At 35.4% G+C, this 22,365-nt stretch overlaps 1 pseudogene; it reads left to right on the forward strand.

Annotated features, from left to right (window-relative positions):
• The first annotated feature begins 257 nt into the window (after positions 1 to 257).
• LOC135225889 (zinc finger protein 460-like) lies at positions 258 to 21,971 on the forward strand (annotated as a pseudogene).
• The last annotated feature ends 394 nt before the right edge of the window (positions 21,972 to 22,365 follow it).

Here is a 22,365-nt window from a genome sequence, read left to right on the forward strand (position 1 = left end):
AGATAAGTTTTGGACTGAATCTTTTCATTTTTTTTCAGAATGAAGTATGTATTGTCATAATTCAACATATATGTTCCATTTAATGTTTCTTCCTGTTTTTCTCAGCACACTCCTCTAATGGCTGAATTTGATGCATTAAATGGAATGAAAATTTGATTTGCGCATTTGTTTCCCAACTATCAATAAGGTTTTTACACGAAGAAACATTACAATATCTCCGAACAGTCAATCCGAGACCAGTTTCAGCTGGTTTCCAGCTGCATTTGGAGAAATGGAATAGTATAAGAGGTTTACTATGAGAAGCAGATTAAAGGGTGAAAAAACAAATTTTTTTTCATTGTGAGCAAGTAATGAAAATTTAGAACATTCTTACCTCTTTGATTGATTAATGCCCATGACATCAACATGCTAGGAGCAGATTTAATTACAGCAAGCTATCGTAAGATAAAAACAGACTAGTAGCCTAATAGCTTTTATTTTTCTCTTCATAGGCATGTCTACAGATAAAATTGGAAATAAGGTAGAATTTATCCAATGTATGATACCACACAGAAGACAAACTTTAAAGAGCAAAGGCACATGTAAACAAGACCGTTTGAGATTGCCGTTCCATAGGCAAAATATGCATTACTACTAATACTAGTAGGGTCTCAGTCACTTGGGAACTGTCAGATTCAATACCAAATTACGAAATTTACGGTTTTATAGTCTGAATACCAACAGAGATTTCATTCACGAGGGACAACGTCGTCTTCCGCAGAAATATCAACAGGGGTATCGAGAGTGGCTGCTGTTATATCTACATAGGTATATCTATACCTAGGCTATTTACCTCTACCTAATGTCTTAGTAGGTCCTAGCTAAATATCCTAGGTAGGTACCTAGGTACTAGTTATTTAGTGGCCATGTAGCTAGACTAGGTACCTACCTACCTGATTTCCCCTTAAACAGTGAATTTAGTATTCTCATAGTAACGTACATAAATGTATAGGTAATAGGGTTATTAGGCTGGCTTAATTTCTGATTATAATTACCTACTGTTATTGTCGAGAGAGAAGGTTTTTAAAATGTTAATGAATAGCCTAAATAATTTAATGTAGTAGTAATACTTAGTAGGTAGTTCAATGAAATAACTGCAAAATTTTCTGTATCACTTGAGACTTAATTAGTATGTTCTAGGTATATGGCCTACCTATACTCTGGTTTTTTTTCCATCTGTCCACCTGCCTGTGGTGTTTGCGTATGGTAACACTGCGTCCCGGGCTTTAGATAGTTATGCTATGTGTAAGTTTTAGGTAAATGAAAGGTTATCTAGGTGTACATTTGCAACTGAAAAGTGTTTTAATAATTTACTGTATGCAAATTACACCTTTAATATTCGTAGTAGGATATTGTTATTAGCCTATTGTTGAATGTGAGCTGAATGTAACTATCTAAAGCCTGGAACGCAGTGTTACTATACGCAAACACCACAGGCAGATGGACAGATGGAAAAAAACCGTGTATAGTATAGCCCACAAGATGCGTTCGTTTCAAGAGCTACCTACTATTAAGGGGGCCGGCTGGCTAATGCCATTTTTTAAGGACAGGACTTTGATATTCATACCACTTAATAAGGTGACTTGGGACATCTCCAAACCGCATATGATTATCGCCTCTGACCTTCAGTTTTGAGACGCCAGGGCAATTTATCCCGAAAATAACCATTTTTCAAATTCTATCTCCTCCCTTGATATTTAATATTAAGACCTAGGATTACTACCATTTATAAACCTGATGTAGACCTCTAATCGAATGAGGAGTTTTTTTTTCTAAAAGTAATTTTTTTGCTAGATATGAATTTTTCAATATGGTAAAAAAATAAACCCTATAAATCAGGAGAAAAAATTTATAAAAAAAAGACAAAACAAAAATTTAAAAAAAGGGCTTCATTTGATTGTCTTTCTGAGTTATATACCAAATTCCAATGTTATAGCTTTAAAACTAAGTGAGAAGATAGATTTTGAAGGTCAATAAGTATAGTTTTGAGATACGGGCGTTCAAAGTTTTCCTTCGTATTTCTATAAAGACAATGTTAATAAATAATGATTATTATGAATGTATTTCTGTGTATTAATAAACCAAAACTATTTTATTTATCATAATTTAATCATAAATGATGATCCCTTTGCTCATATATCGTAGCCTGGGGCACTGCTTGAGGCAAGATGGGGCACTCCTTCCTATGCAACTCTCTCTCTCCCCTTCACTAACTCGGCTTATTACAGCGAATTTTCTTCTTCTGTATGTTAGCAAGATGTTTTCCTTGTATTTTCTTCTTTGGCATGATGAAATTCTTGCTGAAACAAAGATAAACAAACGTAAATGCAAGAGAATGTCAGAGGTGAAACTCAAAGGTGTACTCTCTTTTTACAAAGTCAATTTAATAAATCATGATTATTATGAATTTCATATTCCATTTTGGGTATTAAAAAACCAAAACTATGTTATTTATCATAAATGAAGATCTCTTTGCTCAAAGATCGTAGCCTTGGGCACAGCGTGACGTGTGCTGTCAGGCAAGACGGGGCCGTTACTACGCAACCCTCCCCTCTCTCTTCACTAAATACACGTATATTAGATATTCTGTAATAATACTTGAGCGATTTTTCTTCGTCTGTATGTTAGCGAGATATTTTCCTTGTCTTTTCCTCATTGGCATGATGAAATTCTTGCCGAAACATACATAAACATATGTAAAAGCAAGTGAATGTCAGAGGTGAAACTTGAACGTGTACACTACTTGAGGTTTGTGCTCGCACTGAATCATGGTTGGACTTGGTAGCTGACTGAAGTCTCCCTTCTCAACTCGGGGAATGTCTACAGATGCCATTTCTCCCAATTTCTTTGACAATAATTATCAAAATTTACGATAATAGAAGAAATATTGCATTTTCTTGTACGGATCAATGTTTTAGACTTATTGAGTTACATTAACTAATTACCCTGTAACTACGAAAGTAAGAGGAATTTTGACGAAATATTTCATATACGTATTCTCAATTGTCATATGAAGCTCCATGAATTTTTTCATGACTTTGCATTTTTCGCCCTATACCCCCATATATAAGGGTTCCGGCCGGCCCCCTTAAGCAACTGAAGAGTATCAGTAGATAAACCCCACCATCTAAATCTGGAGATACCAAGAGTTAATTGGGGTGTGAAGATGGCATTGACAGATGCCAGCTTTTGGCAGGATGTTGACCATAATTATACACACTCAAGAGTTATTTGCGATACCAGTAATCATTGCAATTATCATTGAGTGTTATGGGGGGCCATAAGGCCTGTAGTTAGAGTGCATATCTGATTATCCACAGTGTACTAGGTCTGTGTCCCAAGAAAGTACAATTATGTCCTAGGTGGTATTTCTATGCTATTGTAGCCTTGGCTAGGCTGCTTGCACAAGGCTTATATAGTATAGCCTAGATGGCAAAGACACCTTACTACGTACGCATAACCAACATAATATTTCATTGTTATTATTTCACATACAAATTGTAAAGCAAAACAAATTAGATATGTGGTACAGTCCTTTTGTTTTGAGGTTTCATGAATTTCCTGGCAGTTAGCTAGGACTAAAGTAGAATCTCCATAACCTGTTATTTTGCATTATCACTAGCCTCTACTGGTATGATGCTTAATGTGTCATTTCAGGTCATTTTGACTTAGCCTTTGTCATGGAACGTCCTCGACGGCATGTTCGGCCTCCGGGAGCACTAAACGATTATTTGACTGCTGATGATTCTGACAAAAAGAATATTATTGCTGAGGATGATGTCTCAAACAGTGTTGATGATGGCCATAAAGAAATTGATAGTAATGAAGGAAATTCAAAGGAAACAAAGAAGATCCATTTTTCTCAGCCATATAAATGTAGTGAATGCAAAGCACGATACAGGAGTAAGGTAGCGTTGCTTCGCCATGCAGTCAAACATAGTGGTAAGTAATGATCCTTTTTATTGCCAGCGTTATAATATTAATTTTACTTCTATATGACCCTGATTTCATTTAGATTTTGTTAGACTGTGTCAATATTCTAATACAAATTTTTTTCACCTAGTTGCATTCTCTGAATCCTGTATTGGAAAGTTTCTTTATAGTATACTGTGGAATCAGTTATTTAGTAGCTCATAACAATTTTAACTTCTTGGTCCTAGTTAATGCTGATTTTTACCTATGGACTAGGGATGTACTGACAATTCTTTGCTTAAAAGGTTTGCTCTTTTTTGTAGTGTGTTAGTTGGCTGTACTGTGATATTTGATATTTAATTTCTTAGTCAGAAAAATGTGAGTACAGATTTTGTTTTTTGATCAATGTGAAATTAAATCAGGGATAAGGTAAAACAGTATAATTTTCAGCAGTTAATTTCCAGATATCTGTGGTGTACATTAATGAAATCGATTATAAAAGCAAAATAGTATAATTTTGAGTTTTTATTTCCACGTCTAGTGTACATTATGAATGGCCCTGTTTCTCTCTCAGCCTTATTCATGTTGGTTAGTTCTTTGTGTTTAAGAATATCCTCACTGTCACAAGTTAGTGGGGCTTTTCATTATAAGCACAATGGTGTTACAATGTCTTCTTAATTACAGTATTTAGCACTGTACCTCTTGTTAAAGAATAGTAATTTAAACATAAGGAGATAGCTAGGTTGAGGTATAATTAACTGAGTAGAATACTTACATGCTGCATGGTTGAGAAATTTTTTACTGCAGACACAGTATGGATAAGACTTACTAATTTGTAGTCAATCGTGGCATTGGTATAGCAATATTAATTGCTTCTCGTGGAATAATAAATGACGAGAATTGCATGCTTTAGGATGAAGACTGTAGCATAAGATGCCAAAAGTTATCAAGGATTAATTACTACACAAAACATTAATAAATAATAGTACTTTTATAATGCATGGTCTTTTATTCATTAATAGTACCTTGCAATATGATGTACCTTGATTACAGTTAGTGTATCTTTTAATAAAATTTCTTGTATATTGCTGAGCTGAATAATTTAAATTGTGTTCCTTCTTGCACAGGTGACAAGCCATTTACTTGCCCAGAGTGTGGAAAGGGACTTTCTAGCCAGTGCGCTTTATCTGAGCATAGGAACATCCATACTAATAGTAGACCTCACAGGTAATAGCTGATACAAAGTACTATAAATACCATTCATAGATGTTCTTAGTACAGTATACAGATTATTTTTTATATAATGATAACAATTGATTTACATCATTGCAGATGTGACAAATGTGGACAAGAAAGTCGACAGTTAAGTGTCCATCTACGCCATCTTCTCACTCATGAGACCCCTGAGCATATGTACTGCTGTTCTGTCTGTGGCAAATCTTTCAAGCAGAATGAATACTTGCGCAGACACATGCGTAAACACACAGGTTAGTTTTGCAAGATCCTTTTAGAATAGAATAATAAGTCTGCTGGCTTTGACAAAATTAGTGCAGAACTAGTGAGGTATAGAGGAAGACAGCTACAAGAAGCAATGGCAAAAATTGTAATTGGAATTCGGAGAAGGGAAGAAATGCCTGGTGAATGGGAGGAAGGACTGTTTGTGCCAATTCACAAGAAAGGTGATAGAACAGAATGTGGGAATTATAGAGGCATTTGTCTCTTAACTGTTGGATATAAGATTGTAGCCAAACTGTTATATGATAGACTGAAGAGACACAGTGAGACCATATTAGGGGATTATCAAGCAGGGTTTAGAGCATCTAGATCAACCATAGGCCAAATATTTATTGTAAGCAGATCCTGGAGAAGTACTGGGAATATGATAAAGAGTCCTGGCATACCTTTATAGATTTTAAACAGGCATATGACAGTATCCAACGAGAGGCATTGTGGAGGATACTGAGAGAATTCAGAATACCTTATACGCCTAATAAAAATGTGTTACAGAAATATGAGAGGCAGAGTACCGATTGGAGGGGAAGTAACAGATCCTTTTGAAGTTGACAGCGGTTTAAAGAATGGATGCGCACTTTCTACAGTTCTTTTTAACCTAGTGCTGGAGTGGGTCATGAGACAAACACCACAGGGTAATGAAGTACATCTTGGGGAGGCTATGTGTGATAGATTAGCTTATGCAGATGATATTGACTTTTGTGGTGAAAACATCCAGGAAATTGATAGAAAAATAAGCAATTTTAGAGAAGGTGCAGATCATGTTGGCCTCAAAATAAATGAAGCTAAAAATAAATCTTGAAAGTTTCAAGGAGAAAGAGGATACTGGGTAACATCAGGTGTGGAAACAAGGAGTTGGAAGCTGTTGAGAATTTCAAATATCTTGGATCAACATTCACAGTTAGCCATCTTCCTTGGGCATTGTTTCAGTAGGGAACATCGTCTATCACTATAGCAAAGCTGCCCAGTAACACTGACAGCATTATGGATGTTAGGCTGCATTTAAGCTTATGAGAAGCTGCGCCATTTTACTCTTTTCCATATGCTATGGACATTCTCTTAGGTGGAAAATTCTTTAGCAAGTTGTAGTCAGTTTGGCTTGTGTCTCAGGAATTCTGTACATTTGAGTAAAGGTGCAGATGATAATATCACATCCAACCCCTTGAGGGTTGAAAAGTTCATATAAAAACATTTATGATGATGAGTCATGATAATTATTACTGTTGTTTACAACCTGTTGTCCTGCACCATCCTAGATCAATTTCATACAACTGCAAGGGTTGTACAAGAAATTTTGCATACCATAGGTCACAATTGGTTTGCAGGTACCAAATTCGACTTTATAGGAATCTTCAAAAATCAGTCTGTTCCTAAGTGATACTATTCAGCTTCTGTAAAAGTGAGATTTATGTTAATCTCTAGGCACTCATAACAACTTTTGAAAACAAGTCTTCCTCTCATAAATATAAGCCTTATACTTTCCATTTCCATCAGCTGCCACATTTCTCTCATGAATATAAGCCTTATACTTTTCCATTGTCATCAGCTGCCACATACTATCTCAGACATGCAGACAACCAAAAAGTAGGGTGTGTATCAAAGGGAGATGGGGCGCCTTTATAAAGGCATTTCGCTCATGATTTAATTACTTTTATCCTATTATGTAATCTAGCTTGTGTTTGCGAGCAAGGTTTTAGGATTTTATACAAGTAAGATGTTTGTATATGAAATGAAAGTATAGTTTGAAACATTTTGTTGTTGATGAATCTCCATTTCCGACCCCACTGATTGACTGTACTTATGGGATGAATTACAGAGTGCTACACTGATATTAGTCTTCTTTTAAGCTAAGATTTTGAATAACTTCCATGTACAGTAAGTTCCAAAACTGAAGCGACAAATTTCAGAGAATTTCGTTCGAAATTCACTAACTGGCAACTACAACTCTTTGCTGAAAAATATTTTTTTTTTCTACAGTGAAAGCTCTATCAAGCAAAATAAAGCTAACATATGATGCGCAAATATCAAATCTATGATATTTATAACAATCATAAGAAAAAATTACGGTAATTGTAATTATTTTAAAGTATAGCAATTACTTCAAACTATAGAAACGAAACAATTTGAAATTCTCGTTCAACACAGGATTACCAACTTTACCAATGTATATTTCGAGCAATGTGGAAACAAATATTTAATATTATAGTGTATTATCAATTATTTTAGCGAAGATGCATAAAACCATGCAAGTATCAATAGAACGTGAAGGGAAAATCTCCCCGACTTTAAACATAATCAACAATGAATGCACTAGATTCAATAGAGAAGTTGGGTGTGGTTGATAGTTCTGATTCTAGCTTCAAGGATCGAGCATAAAACACCATCTTCAAGAAAGGCTCTAACTGCTGCGGCTACCTTCAGGTGACTAGGCCTAGTTCCGGGCATTGCAAGGCTTACAATGCAGGGCTACTGTCTGTTATTTAAGCAAAGAGAGAACCTTCAGGACCGATACCAGGACCTGTCCTTGCACTTGGGAAACAGACTCGCTATACAAAAAATAAGAAAGACGGTCGCAAGCAACCAGAACGCCCGTAAATATCACCACCTGGTTAAGTAGGGAGACGACAGACTCCAACCACCCCTCCCCCCCTCTACCTCTACCTCTACCCACAATACTAACTCCACCTTTTTCACTTTAACTTTTTACCTCAAATCTTCAAATCATATCCCAACCGTGAAATTTAAGACTGAATTTGCGTAAGTGGGCGTATCATAAGGGAGTGAGTGATATCACCCAAATTCATATTTCCACGGGCAACCAGTAATCAGTTCAATCCAGTCAAGCATTATTGTATAACAGAAATTTATGAGTTTTTTTGTGGGATATATATATATATATATATATATATATATATATATATATATATATATATATATATATATAATATATATATATTAAACAGGCGGAGGTTTCTCTAAACCCAACTATACAATGAAGGTAGAGGAAGCACACCAACAGGTCAAGGAACTCATATTTATTAAGTTGCAACGTTTCGAAGCCAACCAGCAGGCCTCATTTTCAAGCTAAAAAGTAACAATATCTAATTAGTACAATAAAATTAAGCTACAATATTAAAATACACAATGTAAAGTACAATAAAATAATCACAGTTAAAAACACAAATAAGGACCAACCGTTGAGTGTGAAGACAGAGGAAGGACTAACAAAAAACATAAACAGTTCACGAGAGGTAAAGAGGTGTAGACGTGGCATGGGTGTTCAGTGAGGGGACCAGTTTTTTAATAAACAAAGATTCATTAATTGTTAAAACCTTGTGATTGGAAGCTCTGCCCAAAACCTGAAAGTCCTTGTACTGGATAGAATACCTACATTTATCGGTATGATCCCTTATGTTGGAAAATTCGGGATTCGAAAGCTTAGTGCCAGTTCTATAGCTGACACAGCTCTATGACTGTCGATTTCGGACCCCACCCTAAGTAACCTATGTGTCGATCCAATATAGTTCCTCGATTACATCGAGGACAAGTAAACTTGTAAATGACACATGAGGTCATCAATGGATCCAAACGGTCCTTGAAGCTTAAAAGGCTACCGATATTCAGTGGGTTTGTAGGTATAATTTTGATTTTCATGGCAGGGAGATGACCAGACATTAAAGCGTGGAGTTCTTTATAAAAAGTTGTATTGTGAATAAAAGGAAGGCTGGCATAGAACGGTAATTTAGGAACGTGAGGAGTAGGATGACGTGGAACAAAAATATTATTTAAAAATTTGGAGATATGCTTAAAGAACAACTGGGTGGGAAAGCAGTTGTTATTAAAATATTTTTGCAAGAACGTGACTTCATTGTGAAAAGATTGCCAACTAGAAGACAAAGCAAAGGCTCGGTGAAGCATGGTTAATAAGGCATTTATCTTAAAATCAAGAGAACAAAAACTATAAAAATTTGTACCAAGACCAGTGAATGTCTTTTTTCTAAAAACGGAAGTTGAGAAGCCATGAGAGGAGCGTGTAATTAAAATATCTAAAAAAGGCAACTGATTGTTGGTTTCGTGTTCAATGGTGAATTTGATGTTAGGGTGAAATGAGTTGATGAAGTTAAAAACCTCTCGGCGTCAAACCGACTTCTAAAGAGTGCAAACGTGTCGTCAACATACCGTTTATAAAAAAGTGGATGGTAACTAAGGGGACAAGAATCAAGCATTTGCTCTTCCAGCGAGCACATGAAGATACCGGCAAAGATGGGTCCAAGAGGGGAGCCCATAGCCATACCATCAATTTGCAAGTAAGAACAACCATTAAAAACAAAAACGGTGTCCCGCACCGCCAGATCTAAAAGTTTCCTAAAATCACTCTTACAGAACCCATTAAAAGAGACTCATCCGTAGGAAAAAGCTTACTTAAAATAATATCAATGGTCTGTTGTACAGGTACATTTGTAAATAATGACTCTACGTCATAGCTTACCATAATAAGGTCTGAGTCCTGAGCAAGAATGGAATTTTTGAACTCGTATGAATTCTTTAGGTTATAAGAATTTTCAGCCAAGGGGGCAAGCATGGGAACTAGATATTTTGCCAGTTTGTAACTGGCGTTATTATAAGACGCTAAGATAGGACGGATAGGAACATTATCTTTGTGGGCCTTCGGAAGGCCGTACATTAAACCATACGATGACCCCGAGCTGTATAGGGACTGATAGGTATTTTCAGTAATAATGCCACGGTCTTTTAAGCTTTTCAGAAATCGGTTAATTCGATCTTCTATTTTAAACAGTGTTGAAAACTCAGGAGTTCCCAACTTCAGGAACTTTGAATTATCATTTAAAATTGTTTCCACCTTAGAAATATAATCATCCTTGTTGAGAATAACCACTCCCTTACCCTTGTCTGGACGGGTAATAATAATGTCCTTATTTTTTGCAAGCGATTTGAAAATATTCATGTCTTCCTTTTTAAAAAAAGGAGCCCAATATGTAGACAGTTTAGTATAAGTTTTATGTGCTAGGCCTTGAAGTTTTGATCGAAAGTTAGGGACATCAAGGTTGAGATCAAAGTTGATCAATCTGGAAAACAGGAACTCTAGACTTCCAAAAAACTGTACAAATGAGGGTCTGTAACATGGCAAAGCAAAATCCAAACCAAGAGAAAGGAGGAATTCCTCTCGTTTCGATAGGGAGTAGTTGGAGAAATTTAACACAGTTTTATTGTCTTGCATAAATTTAGGAACAGAAACACCTATTTTACGCAGTTTTCTCTCGTGAACCTCTTGGACATGGAAAACAAAGGAGTTTATACATTTATTAAACAGGTAAGTGAAAATGTAACGGTCGAGGTTAGATAGTTCGTTAATAACACTCTCATAGAGAGTATGATTAGCAGTGGACAGTTTGTTAATAGCATTTTGTTTACAAGAAATCTCCATATTGAGAAGAGTAACAATGGACTCGGAATAGAAATGAGTGTTATACAAGGATTTCTTATATAATTTAAATTTAACAAAATTTGGCGTTACTTTGTTAAGGACACAAAATTGTAGAAATTCCAGGTCACATTCTGCCTTCCGAAGTTTTTTGGTATTGCGTTCCAAGGATCTGAGTGTTATCTTGAGTGTTGGTCCATATTTGTGAACGATGTAGGTATGGAAGTTCTGACATCGGCTAAGTTTCAGTCGTATAACAAAAAGAAGGGCGAACAGAAAACGCAGAGGTGGCATCCTTCGGCGAAGAGGAGTCAGGGCGAATCGGAGGAAAATCCCAATGAATATTAAACAGGCTGAGGTTTCTCTAAACCCAACTATACAATGAAGGTAGGGGAAGCACACCAAAAGGTCAAGGAACTCATATTTATTAAGTTGCAACGTTTCGAAGCCAACCAGCAGGCCTCATTTTCAAGCTAAAAAGTAACAATATCTAATTAGTACAATAAAATTAAGCTACAATATTAAAATACACAATGTAAAGTACAATAAAATAATCACAGTTAAAAACACAAATAAGGACCAACCGTTGAGTGTGAAGACAGAGGAAGGACTAACAAAAAACGTAAACAGTTCACGAGAGGTAAAGAGGTGTAGACGTGGCATGGGTGTTCAGTGAGGGGACCAGTTTTTTAATAAACAAAGATTCATTAATTGTTAAAACCTTGTGATTGGAAGCTCTGCCCAAAACCTGAAAGTCCTTGTACTGGATAGAATAGTACCTACATTTATCGGTATGATCCCTTACGTTGGAAAATTCGGGATTCGAAAGCTTAGTGCCAGTTCTATAGCTGACAGCTCTATGACTGTCGATTCGGACCCTAAGTAACCTATGTGTCGATCCAATATAGGTTCCTCGATTACATCGAGGACAAGTAAACTTGTAAATGACACATGAGGTCATCAATGGATCCAAACGGTCCTTGAAGCTGAAAAGGCTACCGATATTCAGTGGGTTTGTAGGTATAATTTTGATTTTCATGGCAGGGAGATGACCAGACATTAAAGCGTGGAGTTCTTTATAAAAAGTTGTATTGTGAATAAAAGGAAGGCTGGCATAGAACGGTAATTTAGGAACGTGAGGAGTAGGATTACGTGGAACAAAAATATTATTTAAAAATTTGGAGATATGCTTAAAGAACAACTGGGTGGGAAAGCAGTTGTTGTTAAAATATTTTTGCAAGAACGTGACTTCATTGTGAAAAGATTGCCAACTAGAAGACAAAGCAAAGGCTCGGTGAAGCATGGTTAATAAGGCATTTATCTTAAAATCAAGAGAACAAAAACTATAAAAATTTGTACCAAGACCAGTGAATGTCTTTTTTCTAGAGGAATTCCTCCTTTCTCTTGGTTTGGATTTTGCTTTGCCATGTTACAGACCCTCATTTGTACAGTTTTTTGGATGTCTAGAGTTCCTGTTTTCCAGATTGATCAACCTTGATCTCAACCTTGATGTCCCTAACTTTCGATCAAAACTTCAAGGCCTAGCACATAAAACTTATACTAAACTGTCTACATATTGGGCTCCTTTTTTTAAAAAGGAAGACATGAATATTCTCAAATCGCTTGCAAAAAATAAGGACATTATTATTACCCGTCCAGACAAGGGTAAGGGAGTGGTTATTCTCAACAAGGATGATTATATTTCTAAGGTGGAAACAATTTTAAATGATAATTCAAAGTTCCTGAAGTTGGGAACTCCTGAGTTTTCAACACTGTTTAAAATAGAAGATCGAATTAACCGATTTCTGAAAAGCTTAAAAGACCGTGGCATTATTACTGAAAATACCTATCAGTCCCTATACAGCTCGGGGTCATCGTATGGTTTAATGTACGGCCTTCCGAAGGCCCACAAAGATAATGTTCCTATCCGTCCTATCTTAGCGTCTTATAATAACGCCAGTTACAAACTGGCAAAATATCTAGTTCCCATGCTTGCCCCCTTGGCTGAAAATTCTTATAACCTAAAGAATTCATACAAGTTCAAAAATTCCATTCTTGCTCAGGACTCGGACCTTATTATGGTAAGCTATGACGTAGAGTCATTATTTACAAATGTACCTGTACAACAGACCATTGATATTATTTTAAGTAAGCTTTTTCCTACGGATGAGTCTCTTTTTAATGGGTTCTGTAAGAGTGATTTTAGGAAACTTTTAGATCTGGCGGTGCGGGACACCGTTTTTGTTTTTAATGGTTGTTCTTACTCGCAAATTGATGGTATGGCTATGGGCTCCCCTCTTGGACCCATCTTTGCCGGTATCTTCATGTGCTCGCTGGAAGAGCAAATGCTTGATTCTTGTCCCCTTAGTTACCATCCACTTTTTTATAAACGGTATGTTGACGACACGTTTGCACTCTTTAGAAGTCGGTTTGACGCCGAGAGGTTTTTAACTTTCATCAACTCATTTCACCCTAACATCAAATTCACCATTGAACACGAAACCAACAATCAGTTGCCTTTTTTTAGATATTTTAATTACACGCTCCTCTCATGGCTTCTCAACTTCCATTTTTTTAGAAAAAAGACATTCACTGGTCTTGGTACAAATTTTTATAGTTTTTGTTCTCTTGATTTTAAGATAAATGCCTTATTAACCATGCTTCACCGAGCCTTTGCTTTGTCTTCTAGTTGGCAATCTTTTCACAATGAAGTCACGTTCTTGCAAAAATATTTTGACAACAACTGCTTTCCCACCCAGTTGTTCTTTAAGCATATCTCCAAATTTTTAAATAATATTTTTGTTCCACGTAATCCTACTCCTCACGTTCCTAAATTACCGTTCTATGCCAGCCTTCCTTTTATTCACAATACAACTTTTTATAAAGAACTCCACGCTTTAATGTCTGGTCATCTCCCTGCCATGAAAATCAAAATTATACCTACAAACCCACTGAATATCGGTAGCCTTTTCAGCTTCAAGGACCGTTTGGATCCATTGATGACCTCATGTGTCATTTACAAGTTTACTTGTCCTCGATGTAATCGAGGAACCTATATTGGATCGACACATAGGTTACTTAGGGTCCGAATCGACAGTCATAGAGCTGTCAGCTATAGAACTGGCACTAAGCTTTCGAATCCCGAATTTTCCAACATAAGGGATCATACCGATAAATGTAGGTATTCTATCCAGTACAAGGACTTTCAGGTTTTGGGCAGAGCTTCCAATCACAAGGTTTTAACAATTAATGAATCTTTGTTTATTAAAAAACTGGTCCCTCACTGAAACACCCATGCCACGTCTACACCTCTTTACCTCTCGTGAACTGTTTACCGTTTTTTGTTAGTGCCCTTCCTCTGTCTTCACACTCAACGGTTGGTCCTTATTTGTGTTTTTAACTGTGATTATTTTATTGTACTTTACATTGTGTATTTTAATATTGTAGCTTAATTTTATTGTACTAATTAGATATTGTTACTTTTTAGCTTGAAAATGAGGCCTGCTGGTTGGCTTCGAAACGTTGCAACTTAATAAATATGAGTTCCTTGACCTTTTGGTGTGCTTCCCCTACCTTCATTGTATAGTTGGGTTTAGAGAAACCTCAGCCTGTTTAATATTCATTGGGATTTTTCCTCCGATTCGCCCTGACTCCTCTTCGCCGAAGGATGCCACCTCTGCGTTTTCTGTTCGCCCTTCTTTTTGTTATACGACTGAAACTTAGCCGATGTCAGAACTTCCATACCTACATCGTTCACAAATATGGACCAACACTCAAGATAACACTCAGATCCTTGGAACGCAATACCAAAAAACTTCGGAAGGCAGAATGTGACCTGGAATTTCTACAATTTTGTGTCCTTAACAAAGTAACGCCAAATTTTGTTAAATTTAAATTATATAAGAAATCCTTGTATAACACTCATTTCTATTCCGAGTCCATTGTTACTCTTCTCAATATGGAGATTTCTTGTAAACAAAATGCTATTAACAAACTGTCCACTGCTAATCATACTCTCTATGAGAGTGTTATTAACGAACTATCTAACCTCGACCGTTACATTTTCACTTACCTGTTTAATAAATGTATAAACTCCTTTGTTTTCCATGTCCAAGAGGTTCACGAGAGAAAACTGCGTAAAATAGGTGTTTCTGTTCCTAAATTTATGCAAGACAATAAAACTGTGTTAAATTTCTCCAACTACTCCCTATCGAAACGAGAGGAATTCCTCCTTTCTCTTGGTTTGGATTTTGCTTTGCCATGTTACAGACCCTCATTTGTACAGTTTTTTGGAAGTCTAGAGTTCCTGTTTTCCAGATTGATCAACCTTGATCTCAACCTTGATGTCCCTAACTTTCGATCAAAACTTCAAGGCCTAGCACATAAAACTTATACTAAACTGTCTACATATTGGGCTCCTTTTTTTGTTTTTTTAAAAAGGAAGACATGAATATTCTCAAATCGCTTGCAAAAAATAAGGACATTATTATTACCCGTGCCAGACAAGGGTAAGGGAGTGGTTATTCTCAACAAGGATGATTATATTTCTAAGGTGGAAACAATTTTAAATGATAATTCAAAGTTCCTGAAGTTGGGAACTCCTGAGTTTTCAACACTGTTTAAAATAGAAGATCGAATTAACCGATTTCTGAAAAGCTTAAAAGACCGTGGCATTATTACTGAATACCTATCAGTCCCTATACAGCTCGGGGTCATCGTATGGTTTAATGTACGGCCTTCCGAAGGCCCACAAAGATAATGTTCCTATTCGTCCTATCTTAGCGTCTTATAATAACGCCAGTTACAAACTGGCAAAATATCTAGTTCCTATGCTTGCCCCCTTGGCTGAAAATTCTTATAACCTAAAGACTTCCATACGAGTTCAAAAATTCCATTCTTGCTCAGGACTCGGACCTTATTATGGTAAGCTATGACGTAGAGTCATTATTTACAAATGTACCTGTACAACAGACCATTGATATTATTTTAAGTAAGCTTTTTCCTACGGATGAGTCTCTTTTTAATGGGTTCTGTAAGAGTGATTTTAGGAAACTTTTAGATCTGGCGGTGCGGGACACCGTTTTTGTTTTTAATGGTTGTTCTTACTCGCAAATTGATGGTATGGCTATGGGCTCCCCTCTTGGACCCATCTTTGCCGGTATCTTCATGTGCTCGCTGGAAGAGCAAATGCTTGATTCTTGTCCCCTTAGTTACCTTACCATCCACTTTTTTATAAACGGTATGTTGACGACACGTTTGCACTCTTTAGAAGTCGGTTTGACGCCGAGAGGTTTTTTAACTTCATCAACTCATTTCACCCTAACATCAAATTCACCATTGAACACGAAACCAACAATCAGTTGCCTTTTTTAGATATTTTAATTACACGCTCCTCTCATGGCTTCTCAACTTCCGTTTTTAGAAAAAAGACATTCACTGGTCTTGGTACAATTTTTATAGTTTTTGTTCTCTTGATTTTTTAAGATAAATGCCTTATTAACCATGCTTCACCGAGCCTTTTGCTTTGCTTCTTTTCTAGTTGGCAATCTTTTCACAATGAAGTCACGTTCTTGCAAAAATATTTTAACAACAACTGCTTTCCCACCCAGTTGTTCTTTAAGCATATCTCCAAATTTTTAAATAATATTTTTGTTCCACGTCATCCTACTCCTCACGTTCCTAAATTACCGTTCTATGCCAGCCTTCCTTTTATTCACAATACAACTTTTTATAAAGAACTCCACGCTTTAATGTCTGGTCATCTCCCTGCCATGAAAATCAAAATTATACCTACAAACCCACTGAATATCGGTAGCCTTTTCAGCTTCAAGGACCGTTTGGATTCATTGATGACCTCATGTGTCATTTACAAGTTTACTTGTCCTCGATGCAATCGAGGAACCATATTTGGATGGATCGAGCACATAGGTTACTTAGGGTCCGAATTCGACAGTCATAGAGCTGTCAGCTATAGAACTGGCACTAGAGCTTTTCGAATCCCGAATTTTCCAACGTAAGGGATCATACCGATAAATGTAGGTATTCTATCCAGTACAAGGACTTTCAGGTTTTGGGCAGAGCTTCCAATCACAAGGTTTTTAACAATTAATGAATCTTTGTTTATTAAAAACTGGTCCCCTCACTGAACACCCATGCCACGTCTACACCTCTTTACCTCTTGTGAACTGTTTAACGTTTTTTGTTAGTCCTTCCTCTGTCTTCACACTCAACGGTTGGTCCTTATTTGTGTTTTTAACTGTGATTATTTTATTGTACTTTACATTGTGTATTTTAATATTGTAGCTTAATTTTGTACAATTAGATATTGTTACTTTTTAGCTTGAAAATGAGGCCTGCTGGTTGGCTTCGAAACGTTGCAACTTAATAAATATGAGTTCCTTGACCTGTTGGTGTGCTTCCCCTACCTTCATTGTATATATATATATATATATATATATATATATATATATATATATATATACGTATATATATATATATATATCAAGTATATATATATCTATATATGTGTGTAATATATATATATATATATACGTATATATATATATATATATATATAATATATATAGATATATATATATATATATATATATATGATATATATATATATGTGTATATATATATATACGTAATATATATATATATATTACTATATATATATATATATATATATATATGATATATATATAATATATATATATATATACACATATATACATATATACATATATATACATATATATACATATATATAAAGAAGCACCCGAGCATGACCAATAGGCCTAGTGCTTGATTCTTAAAACAGAACTCTGGTTATTCCTGACTAGATAAAAAGGACCTGAGAGAGAGAGAGAGAGAGAGAGAGAGAGAGAGAGAGAGAGAGAGAGAGAGAGAGAGAGAGAGAGAGAGAGAGAGAGCATAACAGGAGATACTCGAATTAAAATAGTGCTCGCCAAGCATATTCACACTCCGGATCGTATGGACAAGAATAGTCTCACTTATGCACTAAAAAAAAAAAAAAGGTGGAAACCTACGAAAATACTTGTTTGGTGCGACCCTGAACGCAATTCCACGTGCAAAAATTTGCACAATTGAGAAATTCGATGAAATTATTAAGTAACAAGCTGGGAAATATATTTCCTTGATTCTTGACATAGGCCTAACCATGTAACCAATGCTAAACGCGCATATAACTTGGATTTAGTTTTTTTTTTTTTTACACTAACTTGTGTCTTATTTTTATTTCATTTAATCAGATGCTAAACTTCTCTGTGCTTTATCAAAAGAAAACGTAATAACTTTCGATATAACGCTATAAAAGAAGAAAGTTAATTTACAAATATTAGGCCAATGCTTATGCACTCGGTTCCTGCTGCCACTCTATGGTGAACACTTGATATCACACTTTGAGACCCGCAGATGTTTCTTTGTGGAATTTTTTTTTTTCTTTTAATAAACAATTATTGAACTAACATTGATCATTCACTGGGGAAATACTTTGTGCGCTTATACAGTAAATCGCCGATACGTATTATCAGATAAATAGGATGACATTAATTGGAATATACTAACTGGCAACCCCATGAGTTTCTAAAGAAGTACGATCAATTCTGAGATTTGTCGCTTCACTTCTGGAACTTACTGTACTACTATAGTCATGTCTAAAAAAGTAACAATATTTTTCATTCACATAGTATTTGTAAACTTGGATTGGGACACAAAAACAGATAAAAGTATAGGCATGCATGTACTGTTTGTGCAAATTTCATGTGCGTAGATATATATGTAGTATATAACTATGCATTGTATACAGCATAGTTACTGCATGTACATGAAGTAAAATCCTTTGGGATACAAATGAAAAAGAAGACTGTGATGTTGATGATGATGAGTTAGCCCTGAAAGAGTCAAGAATATTGACACTAGGGTAAGGTTAAACTGTTTACTATATATTAATAATAGATATTGCTGAACTAATCAATTTTTTTTTTTTTTTAGGGGAGAAACCCTTTATTTGTGAAGAATGTGGAAAGTCTTTTACGTGCAAAAGTGAACTGAATCGCCACAAAAAGCGCCACTCATCTGAAAGACCACACACATGCCCGGACTGTGGGCAGACTTTCAAAATGCTGCATAACCTACGTACTCACATCAAAGCTCATACTGGTACTCAACAGTGGAAATGCTTACTCTGTTCAGCAGTCTTTCCAAAGCCAAAATTACTTGAGGTAAGTAGTGTTAAGAGTACTGGTGTGAATTGTTAATTGAAGATGATTATATTCTGGTTAGATTCATTAAGTCACTTTTCTTCTTATTTTTAATAACTAAATAGCAATGGGCAATCCAAGTAATGAAGAGCTCATTAAGGCACTGAATTTTTGGAGAACAGTAGTTGAGACCTCTCAATAGATAAAAGAAGTCCCCCATCACCTTACCAAATTCTCCCATTCTTTATCCCCATGTAAGATTGATATGTACAATGTTATCTTCCAACTGTGTTTGATGTTTCCTTGACTTCCTTTTACCTATTTTGTTTTTCAGTTTTGAGATTTACTCATATACATCATCTGAATGAAGGGTACTGCACATAATGCTAAAGGTTATTAGCAGCTTCATTTCAGCTCCAGCTGCATTGATTTCTGTCTTTCAATTTTCATCTGACCACTTTTGGTCTCATTCAACATCACTGTCAAGCTTCTTTACTTTACTGTACTCCAACTTTTACCTCTCATAATAGCAAATTCTTCAAAAAAAAGACTCATGAGTGTTTAAAAATGTAATTCAGTGACCTTATTAACCTACTTTTATGATAATATGGTTTATGACAGATAGACATGGGAGTAAAATTAAATATCGTATGTTGTATTTTCCTTCTGATTGCGTTAAATTTTGCTGATCTTTTTATTGTGTTTTTTCAGGCACATCGTAAAACCCACTTGGAAAGTGTTCAGCACCTCGAGGTAAACAGACCAAATGAAAACACACTTATCGTCACAGCAGAAGGAGATGACAGACGAAAACTCCCAACAGTTCATAATGTTTTGCTTCCAAAAGACAAAGTAGGAAATATCATATCTTCAACAAGTCCTCAGAAAAAAATTGCTAAGAATCAATGATACAACTCTACCTTTAGAGTTAATTCTCAAGTCTGTAGGTAAAGGAAGCAACATAAAAATTAAAATAATTGATAAACCAGCTCAGTCCAAGCCTGAAGCTTTTCCAGTGATGGAAAATATTGTGGAACTTATTGATGAAGAGAGGCACGAGCTACAGGAAGGGACTTTTGCTCAAAATCACCACAATAGCATGCCAAGTAAGAGAAGGCTAGTTTTTGTTACTATAAATTTATGAACAATATTTAGAGTACAGTAGTGTGCATAGTGGGATGATTTGCATTGGTTTTAATAGGTCTGCACAGTTGAAGTCATTCAAGGAATTTCTATCCAGGCTGTTATAAAAATAGTGATTTTAAGCTAAGACATGTATCTCCTCTGCTCAAATTTTTTATACCTATCAGAGTACCATCCCACACATATAAGCCGTTAGAAACAGCAGAACAAGAAGAATTCAAAACACTGAAATATATAGTTACTTCTACCAACTTGATAAAAATAAAGTGAATAAAAGGTAGTGAATACCTTTTGGTAAGAAATAAAGGATGGTCACTGTAAATATAGTATGAGTCTACAAAAAAAGGAAAGAAGTATTCAAAATCAATGTAAGTGCTATCAATAAGAAGATTAAATTTAAAAATAATCAAAGTTGCAAAAACTGTGCTTAGAGACAGAATGTGATACGGCAGTTTGCCAACACTTTTGTTAGTCTAAGTCAAATTCAGGGAAAACATAAGCAGAAACAATAGGTCTTTTTTACAAAAAGTGAGGGAACCATACTCTCACCATGATTTATTTTAAAAGCTTAAAGCTGTTAGTGAATAAGAGTATACAGGTACAGTAACAAGAAAACTTTTATTTATAATTTTATTATTCCATTTCCATCTTAGATCACTCATTTTTAAATACCAGAATAATGATAAAACATTGGATGAAGTTTTTGAGTTTGAAATGTATGGAAGGCACAAGATAGACTATTCTTAATATAATTCTAGAGCTACAGCTACAGAGATGTGTATTTTGGTTGTATTTTGACAGGTTGTGGACTGAAAATGAAGTGATAAGTATTAGAAACTAACTTTGACAGGTTGCTCATAATTTCTTTGATGAAAACCTGTGGGTTACCTTATTTGAAAATACTGTACAATGTATCATATGACCTCAATTCAAGTATCTTACCATTTGTTAACCAATTTCTTATTTAGGTGGAGGTGTAAAGACAATGAACTATGAGCCAGTTCAAGTCACTGATGTTTTGAGCATCGCTGCCAGTATAGAAAGTCACTGCCTTTCCAATCGCTATCTTCAAGTCAACCCAGCATCAGAAGATTACAGATGCTGGTTAGCAACCCTCTCTTCATTATGTAGGGAACTTGACCCTCCATACAGTGCAGAGGTATCTATAATTTTCTTCATTTGTGATTGTAGAAAATTTTACTGATATAGTCTAAAATTTTACCAATACAGTCTAATGATTATCAACATCTTCAGAGATCACATTTACCATCCACATTATATATGACATCCACTGTTATTGGGTGTACTGAAAAAAAATCTGTGTACTTTTAAACACAAGTTTTCATGCAGAATGTTTCAAGATATTTTTATAAAAATGGTATAATTAAATATATATCAGAATGTTCTAAGATATTTTTATAAAAATGATATAATTAAATCTATATTACTTCTCTCTCCAGGTATGTAAGCATCTTCATCAGATAACAACAGGATTGCAACTTTGTTTAATTCAGGGACCAAGACAATCTCTTGGCAATCCACCAGACACAGGTTCTGGTAACCTCACAAGCGCTCTTCCTTGTGGTGATTCTTCTGAATATCAGTTTATCTATGAACAATATGTCACTATTATGGGAAAACTCCAAAACCATTTTAGTTATAATATTAATAATGATGAATAAACCTCTCTTACTGTCGTTTTTATTTTTGTACAGTATCTAACTGCAATGAATGTCATTTATGGAAAACTGAATTATTAAATTATTTTCATAATTCAGTAACATGCAGACTTTTTTTTTGTAAAGCCAATGCATCTTGAGTGCCACTTTCAGGATGTTGCCAAGTTGTTTCTGGATGTATGAATGCAAAACTAAAGCTTTTCATGCACTGCGGAATTACAGGGATTCACATCCATACAATATTGTTAACATCAAAAAGTTATTTCATATACCTTTTCTGTTAACTAAGATGGATCCAGTGTAGGATCAGTTTCTCAAACACAAGTACCCAAAGGGGAACAGCTAAACTATTGTGAGTTATAATCAACATACCCAAACCCAACTTTGACAATAATAAGATTTATGGGTATAT

This window comes from Macrobrachium nipponense, chromosome 20, assembly GCF_015104395.2.
Source record: "Macrobrachium nipponense isolate FS-2020 chromosome 20, ASM1510439v2, whole genome shotgun sequence".
Lineage (NCBI taxonomy): Eukaryota > Metazoa > Arthropoda > Malacostraca > Decapoda > Palaemonidae > Macrobrachium > Macrobrachium nipponense.